At 35.8% G+C, this 17050-nt stretch overlaps 1 protein-coding gene across 4 annotated transcripts in view; it reads right to left on the reverse strand.

The window, feature by feature from the left end:
* Positions 1-16134, reverse strand: part of CMKLR1 (chemerin chemokine-like receptor 1) — a 41900-nt gene extending 25766 nt beyond the window's left edge. Inside the window, exon 1 of one of the 4 annotated variants that reach the window (XR_011921446.1) lies at positions 15849-16134. The gene's annotated coding sequence lies outside the window, so the exon portion shown is untranslated. The remainder of the gene's footprint in view (positions 1-15848) is intronic. The other 3 variants (XM_072415935.1, XM_072415934.1, XM_072415932.1) reach the window with 3 other exon arrangements.
* Positions 16135-17050: the final 916 nt, after the last annotated feature.

Here is a 17050-nt window from a genome sequence, read left to right on the forward strand (position 1 = left end):
CGCGTGCGTGCGCCCGTCGATGAGGGTCGTAGCGGAAAATTCAAATTTTTTGTATTGGATTTAATACAAAGTCCTGTATCCAATCCAATACAAAATAATAGAAAATATATTTATGTGGTTTTGTCTATAGGTATGTGACGGACACTAGGGAGGTGTTTTAGAAAAATATATTACTATACATTATACCGAATTATCGCATTTTCAGTATTTTTCATTTATTTATGTGTTCTTGTTTAAGCTGATTTTTGTGTTTTTCCTTTAATTTTATTAAAAGTTTTTTTTTTTTTTACATGATTGTGTGTTTCAAACATTTTTTATATTCATGATATCTACTAGAACCCTATTCGGACATATTTCTGTAAGTTACAGGTCTACAATTTAAAAAAAAAAATTTCATGAAAACCTGTGACGCTTTTGGAACAGAAATCTAGAAATCAGTGTAACGCTCAGGTGGTTAAAGCAAAGGTCTATTTACCATCTTATCAACATTGCACCCTCCTCCAACTTCTATTGGCTCAAATACTTCCTGCCCCAATCCAGTTACAGCACAGCTCTGGATTACAATATATTACGAACTAATACAATATCAATACAATAAAACAAAAACTTTGTGTCGGTACTAGTGTTCAGACAAGGTCCTTGAAAATTAAAGGAAAAAAAAAACAAAGTGCCCCCCCCCCGCCCCTGATTGATATAGCATGCCTTTTGCAATAACAATGTGCTTTCTCACAACTTTTTTGATATTTAAGTTTAGTTCCATTTTAATTGCAGGGCCCCTGAACATGGTATTGTCACCAAAACTGTTGAAACAAGCAATGGGACCTGAGGGAGCATACCCCTCCCCCCAAAAAAAAAATCATAGATAAAATATAGAAAAAAATACATTTTGTAAGCAAGACGGTGGATTTGCATCTACATACAACATCTTAGTGCTAAGTCCAACAACAGATTTTGTCCCAAATCAATAGCAAGATTCATTTAAATGCAAGGCTTTCAATAATTCATTTATTCATTTTTTCACAAGTTAGGCAATACAGAATAGACAGACATTTTGTATAGTATTGGGGATTCTTGCTGGCTGCAGCTGGGGTAAACATAATAATACACAAAACATTCACATAACTATTGATTTATTTAATTATTTTTAAAGTTATCTGCCCCCTATTTTAAAAACAAACTCTTGTTCTCCCTGCCCATACCAGACGTCTGGAACTGACTAATCAAAAAAAAGGAGGGGGCAGCAAGTGTGTTCCCCACCATTGGAGAGAGTCTCATGTATAAAAAAAACTTTGCTGCAAATGTTTGGGGACATGTTACCTTAGGTCTTGTTAACATTCCTAGTAATTGTTACCGGAAATGCTAATTGTCATAACAAATGCTTAGGTTATTTTTATGCCAAAGTAAGTATGTGTTAAATAATCCAATATAATTAAGTAATTAACAAAAGCTACACGCAAACAATAACCAGCTCTATATAATTATTGTATTCACTAAAGCAATGGAAAAAGCAATAATGATTTGCAAAGAACATTACACATTTCAATATTGTGTAACCAGGTAATTGAAAGATGTGATCTGATTGGTTGCTAAAAATTACTGCACCTTTCACGTGCTAATTGTTTTTAGAATTGCTTTACTGAAAAAGTCAATACAGAGGAATGGCAGGATGTACCCAACTGGTACAAACGGCTATTAATGAAACTAGACTAAATACTCAATTTCCCGCAATAGAAATAAAATTCAATTGCTCAATGTAAATCACAGTTTTTACACTAGATAGATATGAAAAAGTAATCCAAACAGTGCCCTTAAAAGGGGTTCTGCTCATTAACTAAAATAGGAATTTGTTGCTGCTATAAAAATAACAGAGAGAGTGAGGCACTCCCAGAGTGTAGAGATGATGGGAAATAAAAAGACATACCATTTAGGTGGCTGAACTCACAAATTGCCTCAGAAAAAAAGATTAAAGCTAAAGTGTCATTTCCCTAATGGAACAATACATAATGGGCTTGATTTTTTAAAGCTCTCCAAGACTGGGGAAGATAGACTATCATAGGAGAACCTGGGGCACCAGAAATCCTGGAACAGATCTGGTCTAGGGTTAAAAACTTTTACCAACTAAAAGCAAATGCATTTTATGTAATCTTTTCCAGGTTTGCTGGATGCCTCAGGTTCTCTTTTTATTAAATCAGGCCTAAGGTGTCCCCAGCACACTTTTACATGAACAAAAAAATATAAAATGTTTTAATTACTGGGATATAAACATAGCTTTTGGTTGAATATATTTACACACACATCCTAAAGACATTGGGCATGATTTAATAAAGCTCTCCAAAATTGGAGAGGATACACTTTCATCAATGAAGCTGGGTGATCTAGCAAACCTGGAATTGATCTTAAAAGTAATTTGCTAATTGTTAGCAAGTGTTTTTAATCCTGGACCAGATCCATTTCAGGTTTGCTGGATCACCCAGCTTCACTGATGAAAGCGATTCTCTCCAGTCTTGGAGAGCTTTAATAAATCAGGTCCATAGTGTTGCATCAAGGAACCTCTGCTAAATGTGGCCCTAACTGTAAAATATCTAAAGGTGCGTACACACTTCCAATTTTTATCGTTCCAACCGAACGACGAACGATTGATTGGGCAAAAAATCGTTCGTAAAAAAGTAACCGACGCCGACGAACGAGGAAACTCGTTGGAAACGAACGACCGGACCGGCGGATCGGATTGGACGACGATCGTTGAACATCGTTCGTGTGTACGGTCGTTCGTTGATCGTCCATGGGGTGAGCATGCGTAATGAACGAACGTTCGTTCACTTTCCTGTCGTGCACATAGTTCCTCTATCGTTCAAACGATCGTATCTATTGTGTGTACAATATCTACGAACGATCGTGTCGTTATCTCTATGTGCAGGATCGGTGCTATACGATCGTTCGTAGATATCATGCAGGATCGTTCGTTGTTCGTTTTCCAACGATAATAATTGGAAGTGTGTACGTAGCTTTAGTTACTAGCCATGGTATGGCAACTCCACTTTAGGCATTCTTCCAGGCATTTAGTAAGTGTGATCATTGTAGTAATATGACATTTTGTTTGTTTTTTGTATGTATATGTATATGCAGAAATGTACTGGAAACATTAATTGTTATAAAAGACTTGAATGTTTAAATAAAGCAACATAGTTCTTTTTTTTTCTATAAAACAATTAATAATGAAGCATTATAATGTAAATGAATAGATTGTTAGAAGTAATAAAGGAGAACTATTCCTTTTAAAAAGTATTGCCTTGTTATTTCAGAAAATAATAGGGAACAGTTTGTTCTACTTAAAATATTTTTCAATGTTTTTCTCTCTCTCGCTCTCTACCAAAGGCATCATCTGGTGTCTTTTTAGGGCACTGCATTGCTATGAAGAATATAATGCAGCCATTAACTGGCTCTTTTTTGATAGCTTATAATGGTCTCTTGACTAGTCTTAGTTTGCGTTCATCTCGACATACTACACAATGTACTCTTACTGTTGACAATGCGGGTTGTCATTATAGTTACCTGGATAAAAATGCTATTCACTGTAAAATGTAATAAGAAATCCATAGCTAATCAGGGTTTTAAACATATAGTTTTTTCACATTTGCATCATTTTATTATATAAAACAGATGTTGTGATGATTTATTAGAGTTTTAAAAGCTAACTCAGAAATCTATGACTTCAGTTCAGTAGGAGATTTATATATGTATATATATTTTTTTCTTACAAATTAGCAAATAATGAAGGTCTTGTTTTTGATCGTAAGGATGTCCTAGGTAAAGGAGAGAACCTGCTGTTGGAGAGATCATTTTACTTAGGGGGGAGATAACCCAACATTTGGATCTGTAAGACAACCAGGTGATTAGGAAGATTAAACAGGTGCATAGTGACACCTAAGTAAATCACCAAAGTATATTTTTATTAATAAACCAAGCAATGCATCAAATGGCTTACAAATTTCAGCCCACAAGAACCTTGCTAGATATCTAAGGTTATTGTGAACTGAAGTACATAAGCTAACCTATTACGTTTGAGCTGAACCTATGACTTTGCTTCCTGGTAGTTGAAACATTTAAACAGTTTCATGGACTGCTTGACTTTCTAATAAACATACTTAGTAGCTAGAGTCCCAAACTATAAGGACCGCAAACTGGTACATGGGCCATGGGCCGTAACCATCCTTGTTTGCTGTAGTGTTTGCTGTGGTAGAAAGGATCTGTGTCCTCTCTTCTGTCATTTCATTCATAGGCTGGTTTGCATGATTGGCTAAAGAAAATAACAGCAAGGAATGTGGACAAAAAGTACTCCCTTACATTTCTTACTGAACCAGTCAAATGGCAAGGACAGGCCAGAGGACACAGTTCCTTTCTGACACAGCAAAGACTGTAACCAATGAGGACAGATGCTCCTCTCCTTCTACCATAGACCGGTATCATGAAATTAAATTTTTTAACAAGGGGGGACCATGGTGCAAAAAAAGTTGGGGACTGCTGCTTTAAAGACTTGCTAGTATGGTGGCCTTGGTTGTGGTTTGCTTAAAGACTACTGTTGTGTGTGCACTCTTTACTCCATTAGCTCCATGAAATACCACTGGATCCAAAGGTCGAGCTACATCACAATGGAAAGGGAATTTACATGGCTTCACTGAGGTCAGGACCATGATAGAAGCAGTCGGGAAACATTTAGACTTTCACACCTTTCATGGGGGTAAACCTTTTGGGAACAAAAGGTTTACCCCCATGAAAGGTCTAAAGGAAAAAAGAGACCTAAGTGATGTTTTTCCAGTATTGGACTTTTTATAGGGTCATGACATAGTGGACAGAGAGAAATAGTTTAAGCAAAGAACAGGCATGGCGAATTCCAGGGAACGTGTTGCAGTAGAGTTTTGAGACCCATGAAAAAGTGCTGTAGGATGCTGGAAAAAAACATTAGAAACAAATATCTCTGCTGTAGCATTTTTACCCAGAGTAGTCACTGCTGTATTGCTCTCTCGCTTTAAAGCAGAAGTGCTAGTTCCCCATTACATATACCGGTAGTTATCGGTTAGAGGTACATACTGAAATGTTGTCCATTTAAATCCTAAGATTCCAGGTTGTAGAGATAATTACTCCTCATTTTGTGTTGTAACTGTTCTGTATAGACAGCTTAGAAAGCTATTAGGCTAATTTATGATGTGCTTATTTAAAGTGCTGATATAGTGGTATGCTTCACCCATCAAAGTGAACATGCGAGGGCCCAATATGGTGGCACCAATGTGTCAAACACACTACATAAGGTGAAATTTGTGAGTCCATCTGGGTTCAGAATCATTACATTTAAATCTGAGAAAGCCTTTCTAAGAGGTCTATGTATAAATCAGTGAATTTGACATTGCCTTGAAAATCAATTACTAATGGACCTACACATGGACCTAGAAGATTTTCCACCAGCTTTTTATGTAAACCTCTAAGTGTTCTTATTCCCTTATTCCTTGGGAAGGCATTTGTAGAGAAAGGATGGCCGGATACAAATAAAAAAATACTGGTTCTCTAGTATGTATACAGCCATATTCCACAACCTTGTCCTGCACCCTTATGTACTAAAGGGACAGTCATTTTTATCATACCAGCTATAATTTATTTGAACGTTAATAAGGTCATTTTAATGTGTATAGCAAACCATCTGTACTTTAAATACAATAAATGCTGACACAAGCATACAAACCCCTCAGCTAATGCAAGACAAATTATTTATGAATAATATTGTTCTTGTGGTGAGCATGTATGCAGCTACTTTTTTCCTAGGCTTGCTTTTAATTCATACAATGGTGTCTCTGTGGAAAAACTATTTCTGTTCCAAAACATTCCTGATTACACCAAGAGTACAATCCTGTGTGGCATGACTGGGTGGAATATATCTCTGTTTATGGAACAATCTCCATTGCTGTTTCTAGAAGGGTTGATATGTGTAGACCTGTTCTGCTGCTTTCAATCAGAAAATGTCCATCAAATGTACATTTTCTACTGAATAGTTTGACAGAATAAATCAGCTTTTCTTCATCTTGTACCCCATGAACACCCTTTAAATAATTTCCAGGTTTCTGGAAATCCCAGCTAAACCACATTTATTGGGGATTAGTAGGAAATAAGCTTCCTAAATTGATGGCCAATGGAAAGGATGACCTCTTTACAAAAGCTAGAAAACCACCTTGATAGCAACTAAAAATATAATTCAAATTATGCTGCTGGCTCCACCGAGTGGCATTGACCCTAGATCCATACAGGCACTATCAAATAGAAAGTCGGCCAGCCACTGTTTAAGGAACCCCCAGCAACCTCTGGAAGAAGCCAGGGGTTCCACAGAACTTTGGTTAAGAGTGGCTGCTCTACTGTACTAATAAATCAAAGCAGATCCACTTTAATTACATCACTCCATGGTAACATAATCACATGAGAAAGTAAGACATCTGTGGTCATGGTGCACCTGGCCAGCCGGACAGCCAGACTTGTTTTAGTTATTTCTTCATCTCTTAAATTTTCATTTTGTAGGTTGTTTTTTTTTCACATTTTGTAGGGCTGCATGCTTTAACTGTAATATTATCATGTCACTTTCAGGTTGCATAAAAAAATCTTACTTTACAACCACTATATACATAGTTTTCTTCCTGTACATATAAAATTACCACAGAGAATAAAATCAGTTTCTCTTTTTACTTAGAATACAAAGTGTAATCAAGATTAAAAAAATGTCTTATCACATTTTTCTAAAGTATTTTCTGTATGTAAGTGTAAATACATTTAAAGAACAATCAGTAAACAAAAAATGTTTTCTAATTGTCCTTGCAGTTATGTAATTAACTTGTCATATGTAAATGTTATATTTAACTTTTGAGGACAGAAATAAAGGGGTAGGTTTTAGGGTTTTCACTCTGATTCAGTTCAGTAATGAGTTGTTACTTGAACAAACCTGTGATCAGTTCAAGCTTAATGAGAGTTCAAGTTCATGTTTGACCAAATATGCTTGGCTTTGGCTCATCCACTGTGTAACAGGCTCAAAAAAGATTCAAGGTTCAATACTATATTTACATTTACTTGTAACAAGTGTAAATTTTAGGACTATAAGCCACTGGCTGGTGCATGTTAGGAGGTTGTAACGTGCCAAACAGCCATCAACCAATGAAAATATTGGCTAACAAGGATAAAGAAAAATTCTTCAATGGGCCATAAATTGTCCAACCCTATCCCCAACTAAAGTGCTTGTAATTATACAACGTATTAAAAGATCTCTGTGTGACAAAGACAATCCTTTCTCCCAATATTGAAAAGGAGGAGACATCTACTTATTTATGGTCATCTCATATCTTGAAGCAAAATGAAAGTGACAAAACTACCATTTGGGTTGGTAAATGTCAGTGTTTCCCAACCTTTGAAACATGGGGGACCCCTGCTATAGTTACTATATCAATAGTTCATAGTAGATTAATGTGGTGGTCAGTACAAACATAGCCTCATACATTGCTGAGCAACCCTAGCAACCTCTTGAGGAACCCTGGTTGAAAAACACTGGTGTTTGTGATATTAAACAAATGAAATCGTAAAAACGCAATAAATAACTTCCTAGAATTTTTGTTTGGATATCTTCATGCCATTCTCTCTGTCCCTATTATCCTATTCAAAGCTATTAGAATCATAATCTATAGCAGCCTGACTACAGTTTGGTGAAGGTGGGTTTACTTAAAGTGTTGAGAATCTCCACACAAATTGAGATCCATTCATATGAAAATAGAATTCCTGTTTACATATGTGATCTGGGCATTACTTGGTATTCAAAGTAAGCATGAATCTGATCTCACATAAAAGAAATTTTTAAGTGCATCTTCAGACAATTTACTGTATGAAGATTGTGAATGTCTTTAGTAATACAGTTGATCTGATGATTATTGGATGTTTAGCAGACTGAACACTTAGAAATAAAAATGGTGCTATGTCTAAGCTGCCTTCTAACTCAGGGATAAATATGGAGGCCTACATTTATCAGCTTTTTGAAAAATGCAGACTACCTCGGTGTGCTCATTCACTCACAACATAGTATATCAGATCATCTCATTTGCATGCTGGTCCCAGGTCAGCCTTCTAGAAACTGCTAAAGCAGATGAATCAGTCTGACAAGTTTGCTTAAGATCACGTAAGGTTTGGAAAGACCTTATAGGACTTATAGGGCTTGGCTGCGGACGTCCTGCTTTTTACTACCACACACAACCACCAATCTGTTTAAAAGAATCACACTTAAATATGGACTCCTTCATACATTACAGTCTGACCCTATGAGAAAATGTGAACCCTAGGGATGCACTGAACCCACCGTCCCTTACCTAATTTGTACAATTTTGTTGTAAATATATGTTATTGATTTCATTTGATCCCCTGAGGAAGCCAAATAAGGCGAAACACGTTGGGTACTGTGAGATATCTTTGAACATGTGTTTATTAACTTTGTACTAAAATATCAAATCTATATTAATTGATATTTTATTGTCACTATATATATTGTGTTTAGAATAGTTGTCTCTGTTAGAGTCAGGACCATTTTAAAATACTTTCTTAATAAATAGATACCTAATATTTGTCCTTTAAAAGCCTGTCTGCTTCTATCTTTCCATTTATCCAAGGTTTGGAAAGAATTTATTTCCCCCCACTTTATTTTGTTTTTTGTTGTATTTTAAGTGAAAACAGAGGTCGCTAAAGATCACATAATCTCATACAGACTCGCATTCATATCTCCAAAACACAGTAGCTTGAAAGAATGCATGAAAAATCACTAAGGATCTCTATTTAGTGAGGCATCTTTGGATAAAACAGCATTAAATTGAGATTCTGTAAAGCTTACAATACATCTCTCTGAGTCAATTTTATAAGTGATTTTTCATGCATTCTAGCTGTGATACTATTTTATTGTTAATAACAGCTATATCAACAAAAAGATTGCAACAATGCGAGCACTGTGTTTACAATTATATCAAAAATTAACTTTACCTATTTCTGATTCTTATTAAGCAGAAAGTTGCCATATATTTATTTCCAAACGTTGCATGCCGTTCTTATTGTGCAACAAAATGCACTTTTCACCTAGCAACCGCTGTGTGATGGACCTTATGAATATAATTCATAGAAATTGCTTTTACTGTTCATTGCAGGCTTTTATTCAGTTTATTAGAATGTCTTCAATCACAAATGCGGGCTTCTCTTTTTTCCCCGGTTCACTCAGTGCACTTGTCAGCACTGGTAATGGCAGAGAGATTCTGTACTGCCAGTAGGGTTAGGGTCAATTATGATGTGCAAGGAACAATGGAAACGCTTTATCCTGTTCATTTTTGAAGCATGAATGTTGTTTTTCATGCCTTACATAAAATAATAAAATGGATGTATTTAAAATGCAGCTGTGCCCAGATTATAGATATTAAAATATTTACATATTTGTAAGCCATCTCTGAGCTCTCTTGTAGCTTTTAAGTTAGTTCTTTACAAAGACTAGAGTTGGGTTTAGTTTTATCTCTGTGCCCTGTAAACTAAATATGCTGCCTAACATACACAAGTACAGTAAAACAAAGCACACATCCTGTTTACCATCCATTTATAATGCAGAGTGTGAACTCCGCACCACACGTTCTTCTGCAATAATTGTTGGGATGCAATTGGGAATTTTTGCCAGTGGTTTACAATAGAGAGTTTATAGGTTATCAAGATTTAGTTCTTATAGAGAAAACAGTACCTGTGTTGTGAAAAATGAAAATGATTTTCTTTACAATTCTTATAGCTACAGAAATAACTGGTAGTTTCTTTTAAAATGATTTCAGTGCTTATTCGGAATATGTGTGTATGAACTGAACACAGGTTCACTTTTCTTGAATAATATATGCTTCTAAAGTGTTATGGCATGTATGTTAGTTGTTTGTGGGAACCACTCATCAAGATTCATTTAGCATTTTCTGGTGATATCACACAACCTCATTTTCCTTTGAATTCGCAATGTAACACATTATTTTTTCTTTAGTTTTTAGTGATAGAGATTTTGCAATGGTTTTCATCAAGCAAAGTGACAGTTGTATTTTTATTTGTGGTTGCCAGTTCTGCCGCTGGCAACTGTTAACCTCACATCTGTCCATCCTGGGGCATTATGTATTGCATTAACATGCATGGAGTTAGGACAGCCAATTTGAGTAAATGGATGGACAATGTACGAGATCATATACTTCCTTTAAAAGATGGCCACCTCCATAGAGAAACAGAGTGTAGAATAGGCTTTGTATGTCTATAATGGGAATAGATCAGATAGAGGGAACCTACAGGTAATTCTAGTTTCTTTGCTTTCTGCTTTTCTTTGTTGGTGCACAGCTTCTACTGTACAGGTCCCTTTAAAATGCATAGATAGTCAGTGCGAATATTTGTATTTATCGTGTTTGGTTCCTGTATCACTCATATGCTTTGGAGAAGTAATACCAAATAATTTAAAGTTAACAAAAACACAGTTCACATTTCTATGAAGGATGAATGCTTTGCTTTCACTCTCTGTATGGCTTCTATATTCTTTATTGACAGCCTTTCCATCAAAAATTTCCTTTTTTTCTCTAGTGCCGCTACAGGTCACAAGTGTCTATACAAGAGGAAGCACTGGAAAATTCTAACAGCTAGAACAAACACAAAGCCCCCTTATAAGTCTACACAGGAGTCAAATAATTCACTCCAAACGGCATGTGTGAAAAATCATTCAGGAACTTCGCCACTGAAACTTGCTTTATTGACTAACAAGTTATTCACTTTATTAAATTATCCAATAGTATGAAAAATGCTTTGCAAATTCAATTTCATGGATGTTTTTCATGCATTCTCATGGCTGCAATTTTCCTGTTAAACAACAATATTAGCATTGTCATTATCTAAAGTATTTACAGGCACTTTCTACTGCCAAATAGGAATGTTGAAGAAGACCTTTTCCTGGAACTCTCATATCTAAACTGAGCACATATTAAAACTTCAATGTACTTCCAGTAACACAAAATCTATTTTATGCAGTTTAATATTAAGGTTTGATTCATTGAAGCTACAGAGAGGAGCATATCTGTAGTTGTTGCTTATGGTAAGCATTTCCAATCATTATTTTTAATGTTCCAAATAATGAATGATGAAACCTGATAGGTTGATATTGGTATTGGTGATATCCTTCATGTGGAAGGGTTTAAAGATCTCCTCTCACCTATTAAAAATGCAGGTAAAAACACAAAAACTTAGGAATTAGAAATGCTTGCAGTGCTTCTGTTTCATAAACTAGTTTTGTACACTTGCAATGTGTCTTTGTGCTAAAAATTTTGATTGCTCCAGGAGGAGTCAATTTCCCATCTCAGCCTACTCGGAACCTTAAAGCCCTTTCCTATTCTGGGAGTGCTAAATATTGTGACAAGGCATGTTCACCCCTCACATTTCTATATACCCTTTTATGTAGCAGCTATAGGGGAACTACTAAAGGGGAATACTACAGAGTGTCACTTTATAGACCTCATTGAGTCTACTGGGGTTGCAAAATGGTGGCACTTACCAGCAATCTGAATGTTAAAAAGATGTCTACACAAAGGGGGGGGGGTAGATATGTTAAATACACATGTAATCCTAAAAAGAAAGTTTTGATGGGTTTTTTTTATAAAAGCAATGATGCTGGCTGTTCCCTATTTCATCCACTGCAGGAGCCTTGCTGTCTCCCACACAAACAGACAGGGAGGCTGCACAGCACAGGATCTTGTGACAGAGAACTGCTCAAAAAGCAAAAGCAAGATTACGTAAATTTGGATTGAGTGGAAGTTTTGACATGGGTACAAAAACTTTGAAAACTTTAGCTATTGATTCAGCTAATTTCTTGGTGGGAGTTCAGTAAGTTCATGAGGTCAGTAAGGCTGTCAATATATATTCCAATACATCCAACTTGACACACTGCAGTCATCATTAGATTGTCAGGTAGCTCTTTTTTCCCTATTGGCTTTCACTTTTGTACTTTTGCCTTACAAAGCTAGGGTGTGATATTCAGCCCATGTATTATTTGCTTGGAGTTCATATTTTCCACCTGTATTTCTGTGAGTTTACTCCATGAACTCCAGTTTCCTCTAGCATCCCAAAATCAAACTGGTGGGTTTATTCACTTCTCTCCAAATAGGGATAAATGTGGTATGGATACAGGACTTTAGTAAGGACAGTAGACTGTGAGCTACTTTTTACATCCAGACAATTCTTATTCCTCAGAATGAGTTCAGCAATGGCAGCCTATATCATCATTTAGTGGTAGGTCTCCTTTAAGCACCCAAACCTCCAATCCAAAACCTTTGGATGAAGAGTGTCGGGGAGTCACATTTCTGGATGTATGTAAGCAAATGAACCTGGGGAGGATAAATGTTAAGGCTGAGTTATAGTATGACTGTACAATCTTCATTACCAAACAATCTCCTGCAAAACATAGAATAGGAGATAGTACAGAACGTCTGTATAGTGAACGTTAGATTTCAGGAATCTTGAAAATAGCCTCACAAAGTCAGTGATAAATGGTGTCCAATTGTTTTCCACTGATATTAGCATAACCAAGTTCAATTTAGGTTTAGGTTCTTGCTGCTCATACAGACATGAACAGTGTGCTGAAAAATAGTTATAGGCATATGATGACAAGTTCAGCTGTTTTCAGCTTGATTGGACAACAATCTTATGTCTATACAATCTCATGCAGGAAAGACAGGAACCACCAAGTTGCATTATTTGTGGTATATCTTCTGCCTTTTATTTTTATTGATATGACTAGACAATCTGCAGAATAGAAGAGTTTAATGAACATTTGGGATTGTAAAAATACATCCTATTTCCCCTTCATCTCCTGGGCAGCTTTACTCACATTCTCCTGAAAGTGCAGATGAATAAATCTATAATTTATCAATAATAAATTTGATTAGATTTTTCATTGTCTCAGTATTTTTATTTTTAATATTTATGCAGGAACTGCTTTGTCATTTAGTGAACCTGGGTGATCCAGCAAACCCAGAATGGGTTTCTTAAGTTATTTGGTATTTGATAGTAAAATAGTTCAATCCTGGACCAAATCAATTCCAGGTTAGTTGGATCACCCAGGTTCAGTGATAAAAGTGTATCCTCCTCAGCCTTGGAGAGCTTTATTAAATCAGGCCCAATGTAGTGGTTTATTCTTTGTGATATGTATCTGAACGTAAATGTTTCCCAGAGATTTTTTCCAAAACACTCAATACTTTACAAATACTATTACATTTTGGATATTCAAGGCATGAAAGTGAACAAGATTAATATTAAAGCTAAACAGAGATTGTAAGCTCCTGGGGGCAGGGTCCTCTTCTCCTCCTGTGTCACTGTCTGTATTCGTCTGTCATTTGCTACCCCTATTTAATGTACAGCTCTGCGTAATATGTTGGCGCCATATAAATCCTGATTAATAATAATAACATACCTGTTAGTTATTGGAAAGGGAATTCTAATAGGTTGAGCGACAAACTAACTTTTGTTCTGTTCTCCAATTTTAATGAATCATCCCCATTAAATTGCAATGGATTTGGCTTGTGACAAGTTTCTTTTTAACATTACACATGTATATATTTAAATTATGCAAGGGTTTACTAAAGCAAACTAAACAGGAATGTCATTCCTATAGGGCCCACCTCACCCTGACGGTCTTTTTTACATAAGTGTTTTGTCAGCCTGATGTGCTTTGCTTTCATGTCAGTTCAGGTTTTTTTAATTGGTATATGCATAAGAAGCTGGAATACTGCCCAGAAAAGGTGGGTAATCTGTATTGTTAGTGCTAGATATTTCAACATTTAAAAATGACATGGTCAAAGGGTAGGAAGTGTGAGATAAAACAATAAGGGCTTGATTTACACAAGGGTAGACAATGATAGACTTAACACCTAATGTAATTATAATACACATGTAGTGTCCATGATAGGATATTTGCCAAATCTGGCTACATGCACGTGCGAAAAAGCGACGCAATGCCAACAATCATATTTTGGTCAGCATATTGTAACTCAGGTTAAAAACTGAGAACTTTTCCTAGAAAGACAACTACAAGTTCAAAAAAGTTGCATTAATCTGCCATTAAAAAGTATTTTTTTTAACAGGACCTAATTACCTAATGACATGCCAACATATGGTATATCTATACTCTTGTGGTTCCTAATTCCTGATGACAAGCCCCTGTGCCTTTATAGCCAAGGGAGCCAGGCAGAGAGAATTGAAGAATGCCAATGCATGCATTCTAAAGTCATTTGAATTATATACACTTTATTCTTATAAAAAAGAGGATGCCTTCCACCCAATAGAACAAGGGAGAGAAAAAAGACTGGCTTGTTTTGGCTTAACCTTCACCCAGGAATGGCAAATTTCTCCAAATGAATGTCCTTAAAAACGTGTGTAAATCTTGGGTGAATGCTGTGTTAAACTTAGCTGAAAACATTTATAAATAGACCTGTAAGTGTACTGATATTATTAGGCTGTACATAGAACACAGAAATATTCACATGAATGACTACACGGGGACCCCATAATGCCTATATTATAGATATACTGAATGTAGGGTATAGTAAAACTTTTCTAATGTAGTGCCATTTTGTTGCACTGTGTGGAAAAAAAAAAGATAACTTTCTATAAGATTAGTCATTTTTTTAGCTTAAAGGGAGCATGTTGATATGAGAATGAAGCAAGTGACAAAGAGCTGAACTCATCACTGGGGTGCTTCCCCATCCCCATTCACTGTCCAGGATAACCGGGGCTCAGAGGAAGTGGAATAAATAATGGTGACCATGAGACATCTATTGGCTAAAAAGTAATGCTATAAAGCAATTTTATTAATATTTTAATAGCATGATTTTCATTAATAATCTTTTTGAGAGTGAAGCTTTAAGATTTCAAAAAATAAAAGTTTTTCACATTGCAAATTTCCAATTGTAATCAGAAAAAACATTCAGTTGTATATAAAATAATAGCCACAAATTTGACCCAATATCACTCATCATATTTTGTACATACAGTATATTTCTTGCTGATATTACATTTGATTTTCTCTGGTATTTTGTGCTAATTGTTTTCCTTTTGTTTTTTTATCATATAAATTTAACCTTTCACCACCTAAGCCTCATATTAAAAACTACATGGAACAGTTTTATATAACAGAGTGTAGAAAATAAGTAATACTAATGCTAAAACAACCATTTCCAGAGGTGCAGGGTGATGCAAGCTGGCTAATTGTTGCTAGAATAAACATAATCAAGAATTGTAAAAAGAATATAAATTCGAATTTGTTTTTTACATTAGAGAAGTACAAGATAGATTTTAACAAACATTGCTCTTTGCTCTTAGTAAATGCTCATTACACGGTTTCACTGAATGAAGCTACTGGTGTCTTAGATTGCTAAGTAAATGATGTTGTACAACAGAATCCCCCAAATTAATCTTTGTCGTCATAGATTAATATAGGTATACATATCTGTACCCTACATTAATGTCCGTGTGCTGCATGTAACATAACACAGTTCTTATAAGGATTAGTAAACCAGAAAATTCTAAAATCCTAAATTTAACTGCTCCACAGTATTCTTCTATTGCAGAGATAAATATACTTATTTTAAATTACAGATTCAGCATAGGCTACTACATTTAAAAAGACAGAAACAGATAAATGCAAAGCAAGCATTTTTTTTTAGCACAGGTACTTTCTGCAGTTGACTATGACTGTTATAAAAGGTTTAAAAAAATAGTTGAAGATTAGTATCACGTTTAGCACTTACCTACCTTGCTGCTGTGTCCTGGAGGTCCCCTTATACACGATATGTCATTCCTCATGGATTCCCTAAGTGAATATTTTAGAGTAACATCTCTGAAGTGTAAAACAGCAAGTGAATTTGTAGCATGTGACAGCGCAGTGATAAAAGCATCACACGGCTTGTATACAGCTGTTATTGTGTACTTTCCAGAACACTTTCAATTTGCATTTTTAATTTTAAGATGTTTGCCAGTTCCCAAGCTGTTCCCTTTCCACACCCTTGACAGATGTATATGTAATTCCCACAGTTCCCATGTGTGATCCAAATTTCCGTACATCACTCGCCATAGCAACTTCATAGCAAACAAGTTGGAGAAATCTACCTGTTTTCTATTTCCCACAATAGATTCCTATTGTAGGTAGTTTGTTAATTGAGGATAGACACTTTACAATGCACTCTGAAGCACATACTGAACAATTATTTCTCTTTTTGCATTGTATTAGTCTCGATTAGAATAATGGCCTATGTCACTATTTTTTAAACTTGGCAATTTTTTGGTGTAACTTTGACGTACACATGAATGTTGCTTTTTTTCACAGACTGGGGCAAGAATAGGACAACCTAAACTCAGAGAATGTAAATTGAATGATGCTTGCTAGGGATGGGCAAAAATCACCAAATTTAGACTTTTATTTCCATTTTTATACAGATGTTTTACTTAAAGTGAGGTCAAGTTAATTTGAATCTGAATCCCCCAATCTAATCCCAATGGTAAGACATTAGGGTTTTATTGTCTGACATGACAAGCTTGTTCCCCCCTTCCCTGCCCATACTGGGGCTCCTGGAACCTGGCTCACCAATTAAGGAGAGGCAGTCAGGGTCCATTCAGGGCCCCTGCCTTATCTCAATAGTAAGGTTGGGGGTCTCAGAGTTGGATGAAAGGGCCTCATTGCCACAGCCTATCCCCCAAATTGTTGTGGGGTCTGTAGGGGAGGTTTTATAAATGGTGGCCCTTACCCATTCCCAAAAAGAGGTAAAAGCACATCTAGAAATAATTAATTTTGTAAAAGAAAAATACTTTTATTTATGTCCCAGGTATGAGTGCCCAGCATTGTAAATCCATGTTAATCACGATGAGTGCTGATTGCCAAACCTAACTTTTTGAGTACCACCACCACAATGACATATAGTCTGGCCAGGGCTATGTAAATGCAGTGCTCACCAGG

Source organism: Pyxicephalus adspersus, chromosome 6 (genome assembly GCF_032062135.1).
Source record: "Pyxicephalus adspersus chromosome 6, UCB_Pads_2.0, whole genome shotgun sequence".
Taxonomy (NCBI): domain Eukaryota; kingdom Metazoa; phylum Chordata; class Amphibia; order Anura; family Pyxicephalidae; genus Pyxicephalus; species Pyxicephalus adspersus.